The 8,212-nt window shown below is 36.4% G+C and overlaps 1 long non-coding RNA gene and 1 pseudogene across 3 annotated transcripts in view; one reads left to right on the top strand and one right to left on the bottom strand.

The window, feature by feature from the left end:
* The first annotated feature begins 753 nt into the window (after positions 1-753).
* Positions 754-2,500, top strand: LOC105484300 (zinc finger protein 614 pseudogene; annotated as a pseudogene).
* A 1,325-nt stretch (positions 2,501-3,825) lies between these two features.
* LOC105484299 (uncharacterized) overlaps positions 3,826-8,212 on the bottom strand; it is a 518,018-nt gene continuing 513,631 nt past the window's right edge. For all 3 annotated transcript variants that reach the window (XR_988855.2, XR_988854.2, XR_011611009.1), the window contains one exon: positions 3,826-4,369. This is a non-coding gene — a long non-coding RNA (uncharacterized lncRNA). The remainder of the gene's footprint in view (positions 4,370-8,212) is intronic.

Here is an 8,212-nt window from a genome sequence, read left to right as displayed (position 1 = left end):
ACAATATATATTTTTAAGCATACCAATATATAAAACTGCAGATATGTTTCAGTTGCATATAAGTCACTCACAGTATAGGTGGCTGTGGGTCACCCAGATACAAATTAAATTATGTGCTTTAAAACTATTGGAATAAAGGGCACCGCCATCTTTTTTCCCCCAGCCGGCTGAATAGAATGCCACTGCGCTGTGTTGGCCTTGGCTGGGCATCTGACTTTTAAAGCTTACGTGGTTAGCCCAGAGCTGTTGAGTGTCCCTCGCAACGAAGAGAGAAAGGCATTGAGGTGGTCAAGAGTGATTTCCACAGCCATTATGGCCGCTTCTGTCAGAAACACTGTGGTGGAGGCAGCCGTGTGACCTCGCAGAGCAGCGACCGCAGTCGATCCCTGGCGAGCTCCGTGGCCCTTGCCTGACTCCATCACTCCATCGTTGTCACCGCTCAGCGTCCCGTAGGCCGAGCAGGAGCGCGTCTGAATAGGAAGCGGTTTCCTACGTGGATGCGGCGTTTTGTGGCTGCCAGAAGTGTTTGGAGAGGTTCCAGCACAGCCCTCAATTCTCGGCTCCCAGAAGCAAGAGAACTCAAGTGAAGCAATGAAGGAAGAAGAAGGAGTTTGCTGGCCTTGGATATCATCATTTCTGGGGACAACTTTACCTGGACACTAATATTTCTGACTAGGAAAACTTCATGGCAAATGCAGAAGAGACAAAGATGTATTGTCCATGTTATCCACTATTTTCTGAGCACAGAAGAAAATGATCAAGACCCAGGAATAACTGACCCTGGAGGATGTGGCTGTGGAGTTCAGCTGGGAGGAGTGGCAGCTCCTGGAACACTGCTCAGAAGGACCTGTACCAGGATGTGATGGTGGAGAACTATAACCACTTGGTATCACTGGGGTATCAAACTAGCAAACAAGATGCACTCTCCAGGTTGGCACATGGACAAGAACCATGGATAACAGATGCTAAAATCCAGAATAAAAATGGTCCAGGAATCAGGAAAGTTGACAGTCATCTGCAAGAGCGCTCTTCAAACCAATGATTTCTGAAGAGCGTGCAGCAATGCAGTGGACAGAATGCATTTAGAAATATTGTACATCTCAGCAAGACACATTTTCCTCTAGCGCAAAATCATAATACATTTGACATGTACAGAAAAAAAATTGAAATCAAGTTTAAGTTTAATCAACCAGAAGAGAAAACATGGAATAAATAACCTTGTTGAGTTTATTGGAGGTGAGAAAACCCTTCTACATGGTAAGTATGAACGTACGAATACCAAAACTAGATTTTCTGAAAATGCAAAATGGATCCATTCTAAATTCCAAGTCTTTAAGCATCAGAGGACTCAGAAAATTGAGAAACCCCAGGCATTCATTGAATGTGAGCAAACCTTCCTCTGAAGTCTCAGCTTATTTACCACGAGAACATTCATATAGAAGAGAATCCTGTAAGTGGTCAATGTGAGAAATTGTCCAGAAGTGTCCTGTTCACTAAGCTTCTGAAAACTAATACAAGAGACAAAATCTGTATACACAATGAATATAGAAAAGGCTCTGCTGTGAAGTGTATTCTCATTGCACATCAATAAACTTACACAGAAGAGAAATCCTATATGTGCAGTGAGTGTGGAAAGGGCTTTACAATGAAGCGCTATCTAATTGCTCATTGGCAAACTTGTAGTGGAAAGAAACCTTATGTGTGCAATGAATGTGGAAAAGGTTTCACTGTGAAGATCAATCTCATTGTATATGGGCAAATTCATACAGAGGAGAAACCCTGTATATGCAGTGAATGTAGAAAAGGCTTCACCATGAAGCACTACCTTGTTGTACATCAGCAAACCCATACTGGAGAGATACCCCATATATGAAGTGAATGTGGAAAAGGCTTTACTGTGAAGAGCAACCTCATTGTACATCAGCATACAGGAGAAAAATCTTGTATATGCAGCGAATGTGGAAAAGGCTTCACTGTCAAATGCACTCTCATTATACATCAGTGAACTCACACAGGAGAGAAATCTTACATATGCAGTTAATGTGGTAAAGATTTCACCACAGAGTACACTCTTATTATATATCACCAAACTCATACAGGAGAAAACCCGATGAATGCAATGAATGTGGTAAAGCCTTCATCCAGAAAATATGGCTCATACAACATGAGAGATGTCATACAGGAAAGACTCGCTTTGTATGGACTGAGTGTGGAAAGTCCTATTCACACAAATATAGTCTCATTATCCACTGATAATTCACACAGGAGAGAAACCTTATGAGTGCAACAAATATGGAAAAGGCTTCACCACAAAGTACTCAACGTACATCAAACAACGCATACAGGAGAGAGACCCTATGGATGCACTGACTGTGAGAAAGCCTCCTTCTACTCATCAAACCTTGTCAAACATAAGAAGATGCACACAAGAGAAATGGGTAGAATCAGTCAAGTTGAAAATTCCTGTAATGGAGAGTCACAACTCCTTCCTTACAAGTGAACTTATGCAGAATGAAAACCCTACTCGTGCAGTGACTATGGAAATGCCTTTTGTGGCAACTCAGACATCATTAAACATCAGTGTGTTTCTAGCAAATCAGAACACAAACAGGGTGCTGCCTGTTGTCAGATGTGTGCCCTCAGGAGGTAAAATAATTTGCCCTAGAGATAAAACTTGATGAATACAGTAAATAAGGTAGTGCCTTTAATGGTCTTTTACCTCACATTTTCTGTCATTAAAAACATGTTGGATCAACTATAATGTATTCATGTGGAAAAAAAAAAAACTATTGAAGTCTAAGAAGTAAGTCAATTGCAGACTCAAGTGTCAGTTGTTCATAATGAATCCAAATAACAGAGGAAGGGCCCAGTTAGCATCCTTATGAAACTAGTAGTCCAGTAAATTGTCAGGCAGGGCAGAGCAGTCAGGTAAAAGGGCAACTGTGTTCTTAGCATTTAGGAGAAGTCTCAGAAAAGACATTTTGTGACAGATACACACTTTGAAATGTGTGCTTGCTTTTCCATTTAGCTGTACTATACATAGTTGGCTTTTTTGTTGTTGTTGCTGTTGTTGTTAAAGGCAGCACTTTTCTAGTCTCTGACTAGTTTGTCATAGACAGAATTATCTGACAAGGACATCTACTCTGAATGGTCTGAAAAACATAGATAAGGACTTTGAGGCCCTAATTATTCTGAGCTAGTCCTCTATCCTCTGGAGCCTTGCTAACAGATATTGTAAACCATTAAGTGGTAAATGAGAGTGTGTGTGTGACCATGTGTTGTGTGTATCATGTGTGTTTTCCTTTGTCCTTATTTTCTACAGGGGTCTTGATTATAAGAATTTAGAGGTTTTCGCTTTAATCAAACAACATTTTATAGATATCCTTGACAATTTTTTTCAGAAAAACAAATTTTTACCAACTTTTAATACACATATGGTTTATGTAGAGCATGCATTATGAAGAAAATCAGAACTTTTCTGACACTGTACCGAAAAGTTAATGATTCACTCAGTACTTTCCAATTAGTTATTTTAAATTGTGGAGACAGAATTTATGAGTATAAAATGAATTTTCAGATTTTTGAATAAAATATTTCTTGAAAAATTATTACAGTGAGTAAACATTTATCATTGTAAACATAATTTTAGGTATTAAAGAAAAATATAAAAGCATAACTCTGCCAGTTTGTAAAGAAAGAAATAGTTCCCAGTTCATCAGTTTATTTCTTATTACTGTTCTCTGTGAAGTGATATATCAATGGAATCATTTTACAGAAGCAAACTACTCAAAAACAACTACATGCTGAGGTTTCATATATTTGCAAATAAAAAGTAATTTATGAATCAACTCATTTTTATGGAAAGTCTATTTTTTGCCAAGTATTTTCCACGGGCATACACAAGATTGACATGGTCACTGCTCTCATGAAAACCCAGATAATTAAATGAGATGTAAAGAGTACTATTATGGAATTTTTCATAATGCCCCCAAACAGGTACTGAACTTATCCTATAGTGTTACAGTAAGATTCTCAGGAAAACAGTTTTGTTATATTTTATTTTTATTATGTTTGGTTATTACTGCTTTATTAGGTTTGGTTATTATTTTGTCCCAACCCCATCCCAGTATATAATAAATAAAAGTAATAGCAGCAAAAGAATAAATGATATAGAAGTGAAAGACAATATGAATGTTCTAGATAGAGACCAGTGTAGAAAAAAAAAGAACAAAAATGGATATTCAAAACACTGTAAGTAGTAATACATGATGGCAACTTATCATGAGAAGCAAAGTGTGAGGTAGTGATTACCTCATAGTAGGTACTCACTGAAGATGTGCTGCTGTCCTTCAAGTCCTGGTGATGTAGGCTGAGGAGTTAAAGACATGAGGTTTGAGACAAAAATAAGTCAGACTCTCAAAGATATTCCAAACAATATGTCTTAGTCAAAATAGATAGACTATACTGAAGTAACATATAAAACCCCAATTCTTAAAAGATTAACACACTAAAAATATATCTCTCACATACACCTGTCCCCCACATACCTCGGAGTGCCCTTCCTTCTTATACCTTGCCATCTGGAATACAGGGCTTCAAGGTAGCCACAGAAGAGAAAGGAAGCTGGATGGTTGTGAGGTGTTTAAGTAGCCAAGCCTTGAAGTGGCTTGCCTTAGTTTCATGGCTTCTGTCCACCTTCTAGTCGTCAATACAATATTACTTCACTTGCTCCACATATTATTGCAAGAGACGACTGTGAATGTATTCTCTATGCCCCCAAAATGTGGTGTGAACACCAAGCATTGTCTGCACCAAACCATGTTAGGTCTAAATGTTGCTATTAATAAAGTTGATGAATTATGTGCATTTATAATGAGACTAGCATGGTGAGGAACAGAAAATGCAGTCTAAACACTAGAGAAACTCTTTTTGATATGATCCTCCAAATAAAGAGTTTAGTCACCCCATTTAGGAGTCTCTTGCTATAGAATAATTTAGTAACAGCATTTATAAGTAATTTTTAGAATAATTAAAGTGATGTGAAGATGTTTATATGAGGACTAATGAAAAGCTTGAAATGATCAAATTAACAGAAGTATTTACCTGAAAATCTTTCTGGTACTAATAATTTCTTAGAGCAGTTTTCAAAGAAGAAATGGGCATTATTTCAATAAGCATAAATGATATATTTTACAAATCAGCCTCAGTATTTCATAGTAAAACTGTTTATTCTTAGTTTTACCTTTGTACATTTCTTTTTCAAAAGATACTATAAAGTTTTCTACAGGAAGCAAATTAATTTTTAAATCAAGCTTATATGGTTTAATGTAACCAATACCAAACAATATTTTTATGCTTACTAATTATTTTTCTTAATTGGACATATATTGACACTGAATAAGGATAAATAAGAAGATGTATTTTCACATTTGAGAGTGAAATTTATACATAACCACATCAAAGTCTGGCAAGAATGTGAGTGAGTCCTAGAAGAACTAATATATTCTTCTAGGAGATTAATGACTGTATATAGTTTGGGGAATGTAGTATGAAAATATATTATGTAATTATATCATAGCAATCCTACCCTTCAAAAATCTATCCTATAGAATTAAAAGCATCAGTATGTAAGGCAATATGTACTAAGTTTGCAGTGGCAATGAAAGAATAATAATAATTGAGTTTAATAACCATCTTAATAAATTTTATTACACATATACTATGGAATAGGATACATCTAATAAAGAGAATTATCATTTTCTCTTTTGCTCTAGGAGGATATTCATTATGATGCAGGACGTTTTGCTCCTTAGCTCAGCTAAAATCTGGGTTCTTGTCTCATGACCAGGAAAAATTAGTCACGTGGACACTTTGAAAGGTGAGGAAAGCAGAATTTATTAAAAGAAAGCTCTTGGCAAAAAAAGAGGGCACCTGCTGACAGGCTCCCATGTCACAGATTGAATACCAGGCTGCCACACACGAGCTGAAGAAGCCAGGCTCCTCCCCACTGCTTAAGGCACAAATTCCTGGTGGTTCCATCCCATTCTCCCAGTGAGCAAGTGGGTCCTTAGTTTGAGCCACTCCACATTGATTTATTTCCCTTACTCGCATGTGTTAAACTACAGAATTTTTCACCATGGGCATGTTTAGGCAAGCCTCCTGTGCACAATCACCTGGGCAGCATTTGGTTGTATCCTGTCTCTGTCAATAGTTTATAGTGAAACATGAAAAGGGAGTTGCTGGGAACCTAAACAGTAGAATAGACTTTTATAAGTAACTTGATACAAATATATCTGTGCATACACATGATTAGAATTGTATATTCATGATATAAATTGTAGAGGGTGACATTATACTTGACTCTTAATACCTATTAATTTAAAAGGCTGAGATTAGGAGTGAAAAAGATAAAATGTAGCAAACCAAAAAAGGTGGCAACATTGTAGCAAACAGTATTTTATCCAGTGAAAATGCAATACAAGATCCAATCTATCATATTGTCTGAAATATATTAACATGGTTAAGAACAAAATCTGGAACATTACATGTACAAACGAACATTTATTTCTTTAGCTGACTGAGAGGTGAGGAGTATATATCTTGAAATTTTATTGCTTTAATTTTTTCAACAATCAAGTACCATTATTTTCTTTAAAAATAAATACATCAAATATTAATGAAAACAATTGTACATTATGATGCATGTTTGAAACTTTGTGCTTTTTATATACTCTCAGTGTGGGAACCTTGTTTTTTAAATACATTCTACTATTGCCCTGAAATATACTAGTATCTTGGATTACACCCCACTGTTATTTAATACTAGCTCAGTGGCTGTCGTAATGACGAGGAGGTAAAAATTTGACTTTTCACAAAACTTTCAAAATTTTGACCCCCTCAATCCCCCATCAAAATCTGTCGAAATTGTTGCCTCCTTCAGGTCCCTTTTTATATTCTATCAGTAAATCTGTCAAAACCCAGTTTTTCTTATTCATATGAATTTGCTGAAGACATTTCCCCAAGCATCTAGCTCTGAGTTCTGTTAGATAAAAAAATCACAGATATGTGAACTCTGAGTAAAATACAGCACTTTTAAGTAATTTTTTTTTGTTTTTGTTTTTTTTAGTGAGAACCTATCACACAAAAACATATAGAGAGCAAAAGCTAAGGCTGTTAGGCTATCAAAACCTCTTCCTCTTTTTAGAAGCACTTTCCCCAACTAAATACTTTCGCACCAGTGGCACAGTCCCTAAAATAAGGGACTTGAAGGCGATACTGACCTTGTGTGCTCCTGCTCAAAGGGACCTTCATTTCTTGTAAATCTCAGAACTAAAAAATGCAAGAATGTCTGTCCCCAGTAATTCATATTATAGAAGGATCATCTGTGCCTACAGGTGCCTGTGAGTTTACAGCATACTTCAGATAGTGCCTTTTCAAAGGCCAGCTGCCTTCTATCAAGGCTTTGAAGAAAGGTTCTCAGAAACTGCCTGAGAGTAGTTTCCAGAAAATCTGTAAGTTACCAGCCCAGATAAACAATCTGCTTTCTCAATTCTTATGCTGCTAGTTTTCAGAAAGCAATTAGTTAGTTAACCTATCAAAACATCTGTTGAATACAATTAGATAAAATAAAATGTACTTAGATGCTTCTAAAAATTGTGATATTCTGTTTCCAGGGTATATGTTTTCACCTCAACAAACAAATTTTGAGCTCATACAGTGGGAAAGAAATAGCCGAGTCCTTAAAAAGGAAAGGAAAGAATACATTATTGATGAGTGCCCATGGTTCATAATATTAAAGTTTACCTGTAGTGACTTTTCCTACACATTTAAGATATTTCTGCCATGATCATTCCAAGGAATAATCTAAGTGAATAATGCAGTTCCACCTTGTGCTCTGATTTACCCAGATGCACACACACACACACACACACACACAAGCATACACACATATAAATCATATACATTGAGTCTTACATACAGATGATTGTTTAAAAGAACAGAAGCAGAAAAAAAAAAAAAACGAAAAAAGAGTCTTGAAAATCTAAGTTTAAATACGAAGGATTAACAATTTGTTAAATGAGCATATAATCGTATTTGTTACTGCTAATCGCCAGCCCCAGTATCTGATAAACTGATGAAGACAGGAGTAGCTCAGTTCTTTAAGAGTTCAGTTACCCAAAGTGATTCATCTCCCAGGAACAGAAGAGTTTGA

Source organism: Macaca nemestrina, chromosome 12, assembly GCF_043159975.1.
Source record: "Macaca nemestrina isolate mMacNem1 chromosome 12, mMacNem.hap1, whole genome shotgun sequence".
Lineage (NCBI taxonomy): Eukaryota > Metazoa > Chordata > Mammalia > Primates > Cercopithecidae > Macaca > Macaca nemestrina.
Note: the sequence above shows the minus strand (reverse complement) of the source record. Positions and strands in the feature narration are given on the sequence as shown.